The 16,719-nt window shown below is 40.8% G+C and overlaps 1 long non-coding RNA gene across 1 annotated transcript; it reads right to left on the bottom strand.

Moving 5' to 3' along the window:
- Positions 1-1,445: 1,445 nt before the first annotated feature.
- On the bottom strand, positions 1,446-16,497 carry LOC112557956. The gene is made up of 3 exons (XR_003098033.1): positions 16,290-16,497; positions 13,435-13,573; positions 1,446-1,764 (listed from the first exon to the last, which is right to left on the bottom strand). It is a non-coding gene; the product is annotated as an uncharacterized LOC112557956 (long non-coding RNA).
- Positions 16,498-16,719: the final 222 nt, after the last annotated feature.

Genomic DNA, 16,719 nt, shown 5'->3' on the forward strand with positions numbered 1-16,719 from the left:
AGATATTTTTGGAGGACATCTTGAAGCCTTACCAAAAAATTTACACGTCTGCTTACCTTAAAATACATACATGTTAATTAATCTCTCGACAATAAACTGCCATGCTCTCGGCTTGCAGCCAACCAATATATAATTCATTCTTGCTGTCTACAACTAGTTAAACAAGTCCCAATTTGTTTTGTCGCCACACACAAATGTTGGGTGGATGATAGCATAAACAGGGTATATGAACCATAAATGTGAGGGAAGGTCAGATTCCGCTCAGCCACAAAGTGCGACAAGAGACAGAGTTTGCGAGATAACGGATGGAGAGATGGAGCTTTACGGACAATATTTATAGTTGAAGATTTACTTCTATTGTTTACATTAATTAGACAATGCAGCTTTAATAACTCCTGAATTTCGTTTGATTGCGCTAACCCTAACCTCAGGCTGCATGTTATGTTGGTCTCCCTTCCAATAATTGGACGGGTGGCACCTTCTGATGCTCAGCGGCCTATTAGACATGGGGTGCGGCATATAGCCTGAAACCAGATACCGGAAACTGGATTCTTGGCCACGTCCCCGTGTTAATGACACACAGATCATCATCATCCCTATTTTTTCATTGGCAGATTTCGACCACTTTGCAAAGTCTGAACCAGTGTACAGAGAACAGTTAGGAATAAGCGCGTACTGCCGCATACTCAGAAACAGAACGCAGCGCGAACAAAACACACCCGACATATATATATATCACTTCAATTCTATTCATACACCTAGGTTAAGTGCAGGTCATTAAAAAACAGAAACTAAACGAGGTGGTGAAAGTCAAGAACTTTGTGCCAGACAAAGCACCTTCCTTTCAAGCGTTGCGGATAACGCTTCCGCAGGTTTAAAAAAAAAAAGGAAGGAAGAAAGAAAGATGACAGAAAAAGATGTGAAAAAGGAAGAAAATTCTAGATTAAATAAAAAGAACAGAATACACACAAATGGAAAGTAATGTGTAGTTTAGCAGAGCTTTAAGAATAAATGTTACACAAGATAAAATATTTGAAATTCGTACTAGTCTATTCGTATAGAAATATGGCAGAATAAAGGATAAGAAAATAACATTTTCACGAAAACACAACAGCATTGTTATAAATAAAGTTAGGATCATTACATGGCACCTCTTAGAACATCAATAGATTTTTAACTTTTGTTGAAATGATAGCTTATTGTATTCATACAATTGGCAAAAAATTGAGTTTCGTTGAGACAACTCAAACTTTTCCTCAAAACTGCAGATGCTCAGACGATCAAATAAACTTCCCGAAAGTCTTTATTTTTTGCGGAGCACTTTAGGTGACCATATCGAAATCGGGTCGAGAAAACGACCGAATAGACACTGAAGTAAATAAAATAATCGAACTTCGCAAAAACCGAGTTTTGGTCGTTTGAAAGACCAGCAACACTCACCTGGGAAGCAAAGGGTTAAAGAGGTGTCTGGCGGCTTGAGCTGTCCGAAGGTAGGTGCAGGGGTTCAGACGGCTGGTCCAAGCTGGGTGCTTGCTCCTCGCTCCTGGAAGTCGGTGGAATCGTCTGAGGATGCAACATTTATACACCCGCCTGCGGACCCCACGTCAGCAGCAGACCGCCAGCTTCTTGCCTCCGCGTGGGCCAGTCGCGAGCGACGAGACGCGGAGCCGCGTGGGTCGCCTCCCATTCTTCTCGCCAAATTGTTCCCACTAGGGGGCGTTGGCGCTGGACTGTCGGCCATTTTGCGCCAGGAGATGGAAATGCCTTTGCGGAAAATATGACAATTACACAGTGAACACGCTTTTACCTAGGAACCTGTTGATGGCAGTGTACATGACATGGTTAAAAAAAAAGCCCACCCTTTTCGTTTAAATTGTTGTTTTTTTTTTTGGTTTTTTTGTGTTTTTTTAATATCCTTCATCTATTGCAACTTTTGAAGATGGAACGCTGGGTAAAACCTGCCATCCTGAAATTTGGCTGTTGTGGTGTAAAATCATTTGAACTTCGATGTTTACTTAATATTTGATCAAAGTTAATTTCTAGTTGGAAAGGAAGTTTTTATCGAATCCAGTTATCTTTCACCTCTCTCTCTCTCTCTCTCTGAGTGCGTTCGCGCGCGTCCCGATGTCTGGGACAGAATGACCGTCTCCCATGGTCTGCGCATGAGCGTAAAGACAAAGTTCATTGCAACTCTAATGGGTCATTTCCTCTGTGAGGTGATCTTTTTGTGTGCCGTGTACGACTCAATTCTTGCAACGATCGTCCGTCCTCTTCACTGTTAAGCACAATCTGATCGCCAGAAGCACGTGAATTGTCGTCCATAGCTTGTTTTATTGTGCAGACGATAGATTTTGTAAGCCTCTATTATTTAACCTGTTTGTATCTCGTTTCTTAAAAGGGCCAGCTTCCTCTAATCGACAGTCTTCAAAAGATTTCTTTCTTTGAGTCGCAGGGATGCCAGCGTGTGGGAAAACCAAGAGGAATTTTTGTCCAGATTTTTACAAGTAGGTAACAACTGGGTTAAGGTGAGCAATATCAATTACTCTATTCTAGGGTAAGTGATGGTATATACTTCTATATTTAAAACGATAAGGAAAGAACACGCGAATAATTTTTAAATAGCTTGGTAGGTCTCTGTATACAGATGCAGAATATGTTGATCAACTTTATTAATCTGCATAAACAGCAGGATTTGCGACTTTTGCGTTGGATGCAGGTCTAAGATGGTCAAAACTGATATTATTTGAAGAGTTGCTATCATTGCCTGGTTTCCAGAATTCTACATTTATTTCCTGTATACCTTGGCCAAGAGAGACCGACGGTACATAAATGCACGGACAGGTACAGGAAGAGTTGTCTGGCATCTGCCGATCGGAAAACTATCCAGAACTGCCCTTGATCTCGTGTGACACCTGTGACGACTGGTTCCCTTGTCGGTGCATGAACCGACTCGAAGATGCCTTTCTGCTATTCAAATGGTTTGTGTATAATATCTGTCAACACTAGTTACTATTTCAAGAAAGCTATGATCTGTATGTAGCTGCAACGTAAGCCTTACAAAATGCAATTCTATTTCCTAAGGATTTCAACTGTTCTAACTCATTTTTAGTGTGTTGCATTGGCTGCCAGACTTAATAATATTCAAGCTGCTTTCCTTCTGTTACTGAGCTCCTTTTGTGGATGGTGGACACAATGCAGACAGGGGAGGCGCAAGGCTATGCTATACCTTAGGCGAAAGACGAATACTTTCCCCTCTCCCCCAAAAAGGTGAACCATTTATTAAAAACAAAAAAAAAACCCTCTATTTTCTTAACTGAAAATATAAACATTAAATACATATTACTAGTGACGATTATCGTGTTCTGTCTCGGGACTCATCGATTTGCATTCACTAACACACATTCACCCTAAACATTTGGCAGTCACTCGATAAAAGCGACAATGCCAATCTACTATAGCAGGGATGCCCAACCTACGGCCCGCGGGCCATATCCGGCCCGCGACGCGGTCCCATCCGGCCCGCGAAACTTCTGCCCACAGCGCAGGAAATCGGCATGTTAGTAAAAAAACAAAAAAAAAAAAAAAAAAAAAAAAAAAAAACGAAAGAAACGAAAAAAGGAAAGAAGTATTTATCCCCAAGTAGGGGCGTTTCCCAATCTTTTTTTCCATGGACGAACATTTCGATTCAGTTCTCCGACTTGGTGTCTTTATGATGAGGCGGGACATTCAGAAGGTGGTTTCGGGAAAACAACTTCAAATATCCCACTAATTACTACATAATTAATGGTAAGTACAACTTGTTTCTAATAAAAAATGGTATCTGCTCTATTTTTTTTTTCTTTTTTGTATTTTTGCGGTGAAGTGGCCCGCGACACGGCTGTCCGAAATGGATATGGCCCGCGACACGGCTGTCCCAAATGGATATGGCCCGCAGGCCGAAAAAGGTTGGGCATCACTGTACTATAGGAAATGATCAACTATCGTCTGAGGCTGAAGCCGAGAAGCGCTTGCGATTGGAAGAACGCCGTGATAAAGACTGAGAGCAAATAAATAAAAATAAAACGGATTAAAAAGTTTAACAGAAATTTATTTGAAAGGTACTTAAGATGATAAAAAATTACCTTAGGTCTCGAGTTTTTCTTTAATACATATAACTCAAAATATAAAAGTGTGAGGCGAACTCTTCGAACTTCGAACACTTTTAAATTTTATAGATACCTCTTTTTAATACATTTCAAATAAAAAAATATTTTTATCACTTATTCTATTTCGTTTTCTTTCAAAAGCGAAAAGAAGCGGCATCAAGAGGAAAAGAAAATCTAGACTTCAAAGAGCACTGTAAAGTTGTAGGCTTCACGACGACTACAGTAACTGATACCTCCAATAATTGTTCCCAAATCTGTGACAATTGTCATACCACAAACCGCTCAGGGTAATAATAATAATAATAATAATAATAATAATAATAATAATAATAATAATAATAATAAATAATAATAATAAATAATAATAATAATAAATCATCATCATCATCATCACATTTAACGCACTTGTCCTATTTGTGAGTTCAAAAACAAACACAGCACAGCACAGAAAAGCAAATACAGTAACACGGCTCCAAAATCAAAAGGGGGTGTGTGAGAGTAAGAGAGGATGGGAAAAGGAGACAAGTGCTACAGGTGAGAGTGGCAGGTGTTCTCCCCCGCCCTACACTTTCCCCGTTATCACCTTAACACCGCTTAGACACCTTCCGATGATGCTTTCCTGTAATACATGTACTCAGAAACTCGAGCAACATGCACCAAAAAGAATTGTTCCATACCAAATGAAAAAGAGGCTTCATCCACCAGGTAAAAGTCAATCCATAGTGCATTACTACAAACTTTAATTTATATCCCGTACGCTAAAACTGTAAGTACCCCTCAACTTGCCATGCGTTATTATTATCATCACATCGACAGGACGATGAAACGAATTGAAAGATAGATGTGGTGCCTGTGAGTTTAATCAAAATATTTGCTTCTTTAGTGGCTTATTAAAAGGCAACTCTGAAACGGATGAAAGTGGATTATTTAAAAAAAAATGACTGCGATCCGCACCATTATCACTGGATCGTGGGGAAAATTGTTTCCTGTCTAGATGAAGCCGACACAGGGATCCATGAAGTACATGACATGACATCATTTTGCACTTTGTTTATCTTGTATGCAAGTTGAACTACGCTTGTGGAAAATGTCGCAAGTAGGACAACAAATTTTCAATAAAAACATTCACATGGGATTTCACCAAAGGCCGTAAAAGGCATGAAGATATGTTTACACGAAAGACACATTAACAACTTTCACATAAAACCTGAGACTAGATTTTGGGGTAGGTGAGGGAGAGGTGGGTACCAATTAATAGCCTGCAGATAGGCGTCAACCGATGTCTGATCGTGTGTTAGTGAACAATCGAACATATCAGCCCACTCTTCCTTCAAAAGAATACTGGCGTCAACGAGTGTCTGATTGTGTGTTTGGAGAATATTGCAACCTCTAATCTTCGTTCAAAAATATAGTCACGTGAGTCCTCATTTCAAAGTACAGCCGTGTGGATCTTCGTTTGAAAATATTATAAATGAAAGTAAGCGACATAAATATTACAAAACAAAAAACTAAAATAATATGAAAACAAAAGTGATGTAACTGACATGATAATATGGGTTGTTTTGATAAGTAAAACCAGGAAGGTGTCTTCCAATCCATCTAGACACCTGTTCACACGAAGACATATGTTTCTCTATAACCACGAGACCCGATGTCTGCCTGAACAGCGCTTGCGTAGATTAAACTCCCGCGCATGCGCAGACCTTATTAAGAAAATCATAATAGAAAAGCCTGATTTAATTTTGGATTTCATCTATATCCTAGACAACTAGTCACGGTAAACCACTTACCTTAGCTGCCTAAGTGGTAACTAAGTTATGGTACTCTTTAGACCGAACACTGCTTTCTTTCATCTTTCCCGACTTTTTTTTTTTTTTTTTTTTTTGAAGGGAATGAGGGCATTTCATCAAGGTCGGTGATTTTTGGCAGCATCCAATCAGCATTTAGCAGGTTTCTTACTGCGAAGCGCTAGTCGGAAGTTGGGGGATGAGCCCTGTGCGTGGCTTGGTTTCGAGCGTTCTTTCATTGTGGGCATCTTCAACAATCTTCAGCTTTCATTAACATGGAGAAAGAGCCACTTAAATCAAAAAGAAGTTCTTAGGCACTTTCACGGTTGCCTGCTTTTGCCGAAGTAGTAATTTTAGGTAGTGAGTTGAGGAAACAGATAACTGATGAAAGCGAAGCGTGACTTAGTCTTCTTAATGCGTGAAAGAGTCCTGCACAGTCTGCCTGTGTCTGACTCTTCCATCGTTAGCTGTGGGCGGGTGGAGAGAACATTTGTCGGCTGCGACCATCAACATCTTTCTTCCCAAGTGAGGAGCAGTAGACAGAATGGGTGAGCATCGTTTTAACTCATTTCAATCAAAGATGCTCGAACAACTTATTTACTTATCAGCACCACTATAAGCCTAATTTAATAATTATCTGGGCTTTTAATAAATAACGGGCTTAAAACAACAACGATTATTTCAGTGTGTTTTACACAAGATTGTTTATGTAATTAAATTATGTGGAGACAGGCTCGTGTTATGCCAGGAAAATTCTCCCCTCTTTCATATGTGTGTTTGAGGGTGTAGAGTGGGCTGATGAGTTTGCAATCCGTACAAATTTCTTTCTTCGTATCGTGTAAAACACAACCACCATTTTCATCTCTCGAGGTTTTAGACATTACCATATGAAAGCAGATTATATTAACTTTTGTCCTGCCTTTTTAAAATTTACTGTTGCGGCAATTTATAACACAGCAGTGATCATTTTCATCCTTTCTCTTTACGCTCATGTGTCTCGGTAAAAGAAGCTGAATGGCTGACCTCCTCCCCCCAGCATCCGCTTGAACCACCGACCAGTGCGTACTGCGCATGCGCTGAGTAATGGACAAAATACCCTCATTTGGGATCCTTGCTGAAGCTCAATGTTTCATACATGTCCACGTCACGCAGAATTATTTAGCCACACCTACTATAAAACATGCTCGTAGATTAAAGTACTAGTAGGCGATTTATGTGTGAGTTTACAGCTGTAGACTAACACTCCTGTAGTTTGTCTACGTGTTGTTGTAGCCAGTCCTCACACGTGTACATAGGAGCTGTAGTTCATGTAGCTGCTTTAGCAAAGTACGCAAGACAGCCAGTGCTTGTCTATTGAAAAGTCAGGTCAAGAGCCCTTCAGCTCTGTGCTACGTTTTTAGAAAGTAAGAATGACTCGTTAAATTTAATAAAAGCTGACAAACATCGATGACATGTGATGCCAATAACAAGGTCAGATTTGCGGATGTTAAGAGTGTGAAGGGAAAAACCAAAAGATCAAAACCCAGTCTGGACAAAGAACTCGAAGGAAGGTCCTAACAGTCCAACCCTACGAAAAAAAACGTCAATTCAGTGTCTTGAGAAAAATTCGAATGAACGACATAACTGAAGCGACGTGAAAAAAATCCCCTAATTATGAGAGAAAGGCGCTAAAGAGTTCAGCAACAAGGGAGAATATCCTGCAGCGTGTAATTAAAATTCATTGAAAACATTAAAGACGCAAAGGAAGGCGCAAAACCTAGCTGCAAACTGCGAAGTCTGGAGAATACTTCAAGTCCAGTGTCATAAAATACTTCGACTTCTCACCTTCAACCACAAAAAGTAGTAAACAAGAAATTAAATAAAACCTGGAAATAAAAGAAGTCTATCAGAAACACCAACTAAAAATGATCGGTTGTAAGCGGGTCATGGTTCAGGTCTCGTTTCGGGACACTGCATGTGATACTTGTTCGCTGGGCTGGGTGTCGGAGGTTTTCTTCGGATACTCCGGTTTCCTTCCCCTCCCTGTCCCAAATCGTGCGAAATCGCCGCAAGATGGAAGTACTTTCCTACTAAACAAACAACTAAAAAAATCTAAGAGGTAAACAAATCCACCCCCAATAAATATCCCCCCAAAATATTTTAAGCATCAGCACTTTAAACATAGCGGAGCACCTGAGATATCTCCAGTGATTGGTAGTGCTAGTATGAGGAAAGAAGAGGCTCGAAATTTGCGGTTTACCATCCTCCAATTCTGGAATTTAACTACTAACCCAAGTGTCGGTCTGGTTAATTGACAGGTACTGATTCCCAAAATCTAACCGAAAAATTCTGTTTCATTCAGGAAATACGATCCTTTCAACTTTGAAGTTCATACCTGGATTTTGGAAAAAACTGAATACTTCATTTCCCCTAATACTACAAATGCTGGATGTTAGATTGAACAACACATCATTAGCATATGCTTGATGCTAACACTTTGGAAGATGGCCTTCAGTAATGTCAAAAGTACGAATTTAAGTCAATCCACTTTGGCGCTTGCACCTTGGAAAATGGCCTTCAGGGACTAAAATCAATCCCCTCAACTGTGCTGTCCTTAAAAATAAAATAGAAAAATTCCCCTACGTGACACTAGAGCTCAACCTAGTTGGCTGCAAGGATGAACAAGCATACGATAGTTTCCCATAGTAATTTATGGCAGGCAGTCGGCATCCAAAGCACTGGTGATGAGTTTGTCCTGGTTCATTCAAGACGCTACCGCCAATCGAAGAAATCCTTGTGCGTTACTATAGTTTCCTCTGCCGCTCAGCACATCCTTCGCAAAAGTCCTCCATAATGACTTAAAGCAAAAATGAAACTGACCAGTACATATCTACGTTGCTCACAATATCATTTTTTTTAAAGCAGAGTTAAGTATAAGAGAAAAAGTAGTCATTTCTCTTACAGACGGTCTCTTGATATCAGCCTGAGATCGCTAGTTCTCCTCTCAATTTGTTCTGAAAAAAAGGTGATTTTATATCTGAGCTTTATTTACTTACCTTTAGTTGATACTTTAAACGGTTACATGACAACGCACCAAGAGATCTTGATCCTGCTTCTATTATTGTCTCCAAGGAGTAAACAGTGACACGACTGAAGTCGCGGTCTGTTATTCTGTTTAAAAAATCTCTGACACTGATTGTCTCAGGAGTAGGACACATACACAGCAACTAATTCTAAGGTAATATAGATATTATCGGCCGTGACCATGGTCTTGCCTCCTAGTCTAGTTTTCCACTCTGTCGAGTTACATTTCTCATCAAACTGCTTGACTCCTGGTTTTGCAGCTTTTGTCTAAGAAATTGTTCACACTGGTGTGCTCCAGCGAAAAGACCGGAGCTTGTCGAGTGCTGACACCAAAGGAGTTTATTTTTCTTTCGCTCTCAGTATTATCCTCAAGAATCTCGTCGCACTCGTAGTTTCTCCGCTGCAACATCACCGACATGATCTCCTTGTGCTGAGCTGACCGCGATTAACCAAAGCTGACCATTCCCTAAGGCAACACATCAGACTGCCTGTCCACATAACAAATCTTCTGCATCCTTGCATTCTATAAAGTCTAGCTCTGACAGTTCTTTTTGATGAATATTAATCTGCTAAAAATTCGAAATTGAAAAATGTTTATGACATTGTTCTGTCTGATGGGTGTTACAAAATGACATTTTTCGAACAAAATTTTTTTTTCGCTTCTGTTTGTGACTGTCGCCTGCTGCCGGAGGACGAGCTACGCTATAGGTCGATTTGGTTTTACTTTTTAATTTAAAATTAATTTATTATTTTGTTATGCTGCTTTGATATACGGAATAAAGTACTTACTAAAAATATGTGACGGGTGATCGAGTGTGCATGAACACATACTAACAGATTAGTAACTAAAATGTTATCTAGCATGATGTGTATATATTGCACAAAACCTGTTTTATCTCTTAATTCTGATACATACGTCATAATTCTACAAGTTTATTTGCAAAATGTACATAGTAATATGAATTATTTAATTCTAAGTTCATCTAAAGTCTCGCTCAAACTGGTCTGCTCGATGACTATCAGAGTAATTAGATATTAAAATCTCAACTCAAACTGGTCTGTTCTATGGCTATTAACCAGGTATTAAAGTCTCAGCTTCATCTTGTTTGTCTCACGAGAGTGCGCGAGCAGCCCCTAGCACAGGTTTGACGGTGGGAGCCGAGGTTGCCATCCTCTAGCAGCACGTGCGACACCAGCCTGTCGTGTAAGCGCCGAGAGCGCAACAATCTGTTCCCTCCTCCTCTGACCCACCCCACCCTACCCCACCTACCCACTCACCGCTCACCCTCAGTGCCCGCTGTAATAGCCTGACAAACGCACATGCTCGCTCCTCTTGTTTAGTTCCTCGCACCATTCTCTGACGTCACAGGCTCCCGCCGTTTCGGAAAACGCGCTGCACGTCATTTCCTCCACCGTGACGGCGGCGTCCAATGACAGGGCGCCCATGCTGCTCAGAGGTTCTTGGGCAAGAGTGGATGTGGGTGGGTTAAAAAAAATGTTGGTACGGGGGGGATAGTCAAAAGCGTTGCTTCCCTTTGCTGTTAAATGACAAGCAGGGAAGGCACCGGACAAGATACTAAAAGATGGAGTCTGACAAGATTGTTTGATTTCCTCTCCAAAACGCTGACTCCATTTACCAGTCCGCCCGACGGTACACTTGTCACCATGAGATACACACACAAAGAGGCAGGTGACAAAAAAGACAGCATACGATGAGGCGATTCAGCCTTGATGGGAGATGGGAGTTGGGGGGGGGGTGGAATTCAGAAGGGACTGGCAAAATAATGAACGCAATAAAGGGTTGGGGGACAAGAGATGCACGCAAAGAAAGAATGAAGAAGTTACATAATTGAAAAAGCCGGAAGTGACGTATAAAGGCTTAACAAGAGAAGACATTATGCAAGAGGACAGGACAGGATACGGCATATCACAGCTCCACAAAATCGACAAAGAGAAGGTTGGGGAAAAAGCGAGATAAGCCAGCATGAAATGGAAATGACGATGACTCGGCGAAAGAGAAAAAAAGGTAGGACACGGTAGGAGGTTGCAAATGGTGTGGATGGAAGACAGAACGAAAGAGAAGCTAGGAGCTTTGACAGGAGAGTGACAAAAGGGTAGTATTAAGGGCAAGGACAGTTTAAAAAACAGTGGAGGAGGTCGAACTTTTACATCCGGATCGTCTGAAGCTTTCTGTAAAATTGTCTCGATTTAGTTCGTGCTTTTTTTCGCTACTGGGCGACCTAAACACTATTAGGAAAGATTTGTTGAATATTGATAAGTGAAGTTTGTGAGAAACTTAAAGGCTCTCCTGAATGCAGTTTTTTCAAACTACTTTTTAGTTTATGAGTGGATATTGAGTCCCAAAATTGTACAAAAATGTCATTCCGTTTACAGGGGAAGGGAGGTACTTTTAAACAGTGAATCTCCAGAGAAATGATAAAATCTTTAGCGTCATTTTAGAATATGGATAATTTCAGATCGCCAAGTTTACAGCATACAAATACATAGAAGTATTGTCCACATATGTGTTGCATCATTATCTCACATACCACGGACGTGTATAGGTGGATTGGTGTCTGTCTGCAGAGACCAACGCTTAGCCTCTCGCGAAAAACTCCGCTGTTAATCTCGGCGAGCCTGAATAAACCGGAAGCTTTGTACACACCAGCTTTGTTCTAGTAGTTAAGCTGAAACATAGCTAAACCGGAAGTTTTGTATACACCAGCCTCGTTTTAGTAGTTAACTGGAAAAAAAATCGTCTTCAAGCAGTCCAGTAATACAAGTTCGTGCACATACTAAACCCAATGACACGATTTAAAGGGTTGGAGCGATGGGTGGCCATGAACGAGTGGACCGGCTGTCCACTGAAGGACATTCATAGGCGGGCCCAAGCCCATCTTGGGTTGCATGAGTGTACCAGTGTGTCACTACATCAACTGGTAATGGCGGAGAAAGTTATGGGATGACATGGCATCGCATGACCACAGGAACAAAAGGGTGTTTCAGACTTGAGTTTGAGCCTGGAAGTCCTGTAACAGTTTCATGCTGCGTTCTTCTGTAATTGTTCCTTTTATCTAAGGATTACTGGGACTTGTTGCTCTATATAATGTTCTATTTGTTTCCATTCACTGTTGACTTTCTCTATGACCTCTTGTCGACGGCATCGACCTATGAACTGTGTACACATAAGTTCAAAGCCATGTAGCCTTGTTACATCAATGGATACGAACGTAATTCTGCTTTCCTTAATTCTATGAGTATAAAGTGTTTAGTTTGTTTGAAATCTGCTTAATCAGTATGAATGAATCGATAGATGTAAGTGCAGGAAGTGTTCCAGAAAAGTAAATTATAATTTACAATCTTTACAAAAAAATTCTTCTATTTATGATTGATAAACTGCACATACGACAAATAAATATTACATTTGAATGATTCCAAGTTAAATAATTGTCCTTATTTCTCTCTTTTTATTGACTAATTCTAAGTAAAATCAGTAATTGGTGAAGCACGGCCTGAACGTACACAACGGAAATGTGACCAAAGTTTTGCTAAGTTTTTGCGTCAAGGCATGTAGAAATTTTGCCACCCATCCGTCCATGCTTGACCATTTCGAAACGTTTACAATGCTCTTTGGTCAAAGAAATAATGCCTGTTGCTCTTTAACACGGTGTTTTAAAAACAAAATTGCACTAGCGTGTACGGAGATACGGAAGAGTTAAAGAAGACAAATGGGAACTTTCTTTTTTTGTCTTTCTGCTAATAACACCATTTAAGAAAATTGAAGACGTCAATCAGCGGAGTCACATAACTTTCAAAAATAAGGGCGGCTACTGGTGTAGAATGAATTTGGCAGAAAGGGAGTGTGCGTGAAGAGGGTGGGGGATAGTGATTGTCTATTGGTGGAGAAGAATGCTCTTCTAAGATGGCTGCAAGTGATGAGACGGGAAGGTTTGGGGAGAGACGGAGGGAGGGAGGGACTCCTGTCGGACCGGCCATGGAACCTGGCGTTGACAGGCAAACTGCGCGACTCCGGGGAGTACCTGATTTGCATCCCCTGACAACCATAATTATCAGGCTGTCTTGACTCGCCTGAGGTCAGCATTGGCATCGCATCCTGAGTGGCTCGCGCAGTCGAACTCAGTTCGACACTTCGTCTGTCAGATAGTGGCAATCAATTTATTCACCTAGTCGATCTCAGTCTTTCAATGGAGAGGCTGGCGGCTTAGATATTTTTCCCTTACCTGGCATTTTGTCATTGTGTGTGCACAGGACTAATACATTCTCTCACTTGCATGTGCAAACATGCAACTACAGAAAGATAGCAGACAGACATGTGTGCATGTGTGAGAGAGAAAGAGAGAGAAAGCGAAGAGATGTTCATCACGTCTCATACCCAGCCCACACAAACTTCTGAAATTTTAAAAAATATTTAAAATTACCTTGAAACATATACCGGTCGTTGGGAATCGACGAATCCAGCCGCTGACAAAGTTTTACAGCAGCGGCAGCAAGCAGGTTAATTCAGCCTGTGAAGGTGTGTTCACTTCTTTGAGTTCAGCATGATGACAGTAGGTGTAGCTTAAAAGACAGAAGAATTCAAAAATTTGTTATGGGAAGCAAAACTTTCTTCTCAGTTCAGCACAATTGACTTAGAGATTTTACTCCCTCCCTCTACACTATTTAAAAATATAAATTTAAGAAAATGGTAATTCAGGTGAAGACTACGCATCAGGAAGGCGTTTTTGCATTTCTGTTCATGGAGTTGCCTCATTTTGTGCGAGGGCGCTAAATGTCAGGGTGGTGGCCCATTCCGAGTGTCAGGAACAAAGAAAAGCTTTCGGCGACCTTGCCAGGTGCAATGCTAGCCACGCGTGTCACCACTGCTCCATCATGCGACCGAGACAACCCTCGGCTAAAAGCTCATCTCCGGCCTCTGTGTTTCCATTTGTCTATGGTCCGGGGCCAGCCACTGATACTAAGTGCTTGCGCTCCGTTATTAGGGTCTGGTTTCGCAATAAGGTGATTCTTCCGGTTTGTGTACTGAAATAAGATGAAAGACTTTTGTATATTATAAATATTTACATGTATCTAATTTCTTGAAGGCGGTAGAGTAAAGAAACAGTCTTTTTAATATGCATGCTGTTCTTCTTAACAGTCTAAGACACGCAGGTTGATCAAACAGCCGAAGCTCCTGTTTATCACAGACTGTACACAATGGATGATAATGCTGTTCACATTCATAGACCAACGTGGACAGATGTGAACCCGGCGAAGTTCAAAACGTGACGCGTGCTTTGTAACCCTAGGGTCATTCAGCCATACATCGCTTGACTCGGGGGAATGCAACAAAGACCAGGAATTTGTCTAACCCGTCCGGAATTTGCGTTTGATATACTTTCGGTCGAAATTGAATAAAATCACTACCTATACCAAAGATTGCGACTCCTGTATAAAAATAATGGCGAAAGAGTTGGCGAAGAACAATCTCTGGATGTCCTTGGGATTTATGTGAGACCTTTTAAAAGCACATATTTGTGTGACAACAGCATGTTTTAAAGACTAAATGGCAACCCCAACTATCTAACACGTGCTAATAATGCTACTATAGCAGCTAGAATCAACCGATCTAGGCTCTCATGTCAGGGTCTGAATATGATTTCTTTTGGGATTTGATCGCAATACCACGAACTTTAACAGGAAAGAAATCCCTGAACCTTTAAAGACCATGAAGTCATTATACATATATATATACACACACACACTGTCTTGTCAAGGACTGTCCCGATATAAATTTTCTCCATACAATATATACAAAATAAATATGGCAGATACTCCGTAATGTATTGGCATTATGCTTCACTCTCTCAAATCAAAAAGAGATCAGTTGCCAACCACTCAACCATCAAAGCAAAATAAGTCTCCACTGGATGAGTAAGAATGTGTTAGACCGCATAACTGAAAAATTCACCCAACGTGAGCACCCATTGACCATTGTTGAGTTTAAGGTTGTTTGTTACAATCCAGTCTTTGACGTCGTTAATACAGGCTTCTACGGTTCTGTTAGCAAAGTAAGACAGCAGGTGGAGTGAAGCAGTATAGTTGCGTGTTATAAGCATATGATTGATGAGAAATCTTGTGAGACTGGATGCAAGATGAAAGTGGCTTCATATACAGAATGAACAGAACTGGGCCGAGTACTGAGCCTTGGATGACACCACAGGAAAGTGGAGCAGGGCGAGATGTCTGACTATCAACGAACACAGTCTGCATCCTATCAGTGAGATAGTTGAACCACGCTAGTGCAGGTCCAGAAATCCCGTAGACTGGCGTAGAGGATGTGTAGTCTATGGAGGAGCAGAGAGTGCTCCATGGGGTTAAATGCAGCAGACAGATCCAGTAGAGTTAAGGCAAAAACATCACCACGGGTAAGGTCAGATAAGATATGTCAGTGGTCACTTTAATTAATTTAGTTTCGGTACTGTGAAAAGGTCTATATGCTGACTGAGTATGGGGGATGCGCTGGTGCTTTTGTAAGTGGGCCCAGAGCTGTGTCAAAACTACTTTCTCCATGACCTTTGAGAGAAAAGACAAGTTGGAAACTGAGCGAAAATTATTTAACATATTGACGTTAAACGTGGATTTTTTTAGAAGTGACTTCACCGGGGCATTTTTAAACAAAGATGGGAAAACACCTGATGACAAGCTGTCATTTACAATGTGATGGAAGGAAGTAAAATATGTAAGCACTCAAGAAGAAGGTTTGGGTATTGGGTCTAACTGGCAAGTTGTTGGCTTGGCTTTCAGAATAATCCCCTTTATATCGGCTTCAGATACTGGTCGACATTTGGTCAGAGAGCATTCCAGAAAAGTATCACATGAGATACTGTCAGGCACCGATATCGAGTCCAAAGATGATCGAATGTGCGAAATCCAAAATAGTCACAAAACACTCGCAACAACTGAGAAGCAGGATAGGCAGTCTGCAGCCGCGTTACCTTACTAATTCCAGTCATTCGACTGCAGATGTCGAAAATTGTCTGTGAGGAGGTGCAATTAATTGTTTGGACCTGAAGATGTGATGTGTTGACTTTGTTGATACATTTTGCAACTCTTCGCTTCCTGGCGTTATAAATCTCTGCGATGTAGTTGTCCCAAGTTTGACATTGTTCCACTACTATTTTTCAAAGCTTTGTATAGAGATAAGCAAATCTTACATGACTAAAGCATAATTAAGTTCCAAATGGGTTACATTGACAGGCTTGCAAGAGAGAGTAAATGTCGTTGGTGTACGTACATTGTCTAAAATCAAAAACGGAAGCAGTAATTATCCTGAAACATTGCGTTAAAAAGATTTCGATTTCGTCTTCCTGCTTCATCAGATCAGAGATTTGTGTGATGGACTGATGGTAGGGTCGGCGTGAAATACCATTGTCGTGTTTCTGCCTTATGAGGCGTGTTCACAAATCAGAAATCACTTGCTGCACAAAGCGCTAGAATCAACGTCTGCTTCTCTTAACGCAATATCAGAGTAACCTCCCTTTAAATCTAAATAAATTCGCCCTTTGTTTGATTCTTAACAATAAACGATATATTTCTTTTTTGTTGTTGGAGACGTTAAAAAAATTCAAAATTGAGGAAAATATATGAAAATACATTGTCCAGGCAGACTCCTAACGAAGTAATGTAATGCCCTAGGCATTAGATGATTGGCTTTTGTGTGTTTA

Source organism: Pomacea canaliculata, linkage group LG2, assembly GCF_003073045.1.
Source record: "Pomacea canaliculata isolate SZHN2017 linkage group LG2, ASM307304v1, whole genome shotgun sequence".
Lineage (NCBI taxonomy): Eukaryota > Metazoa > Mollusca > Gastropoda > Architaenioglossa > Ampullariidae > Pomacea > Pomacea canaliculata.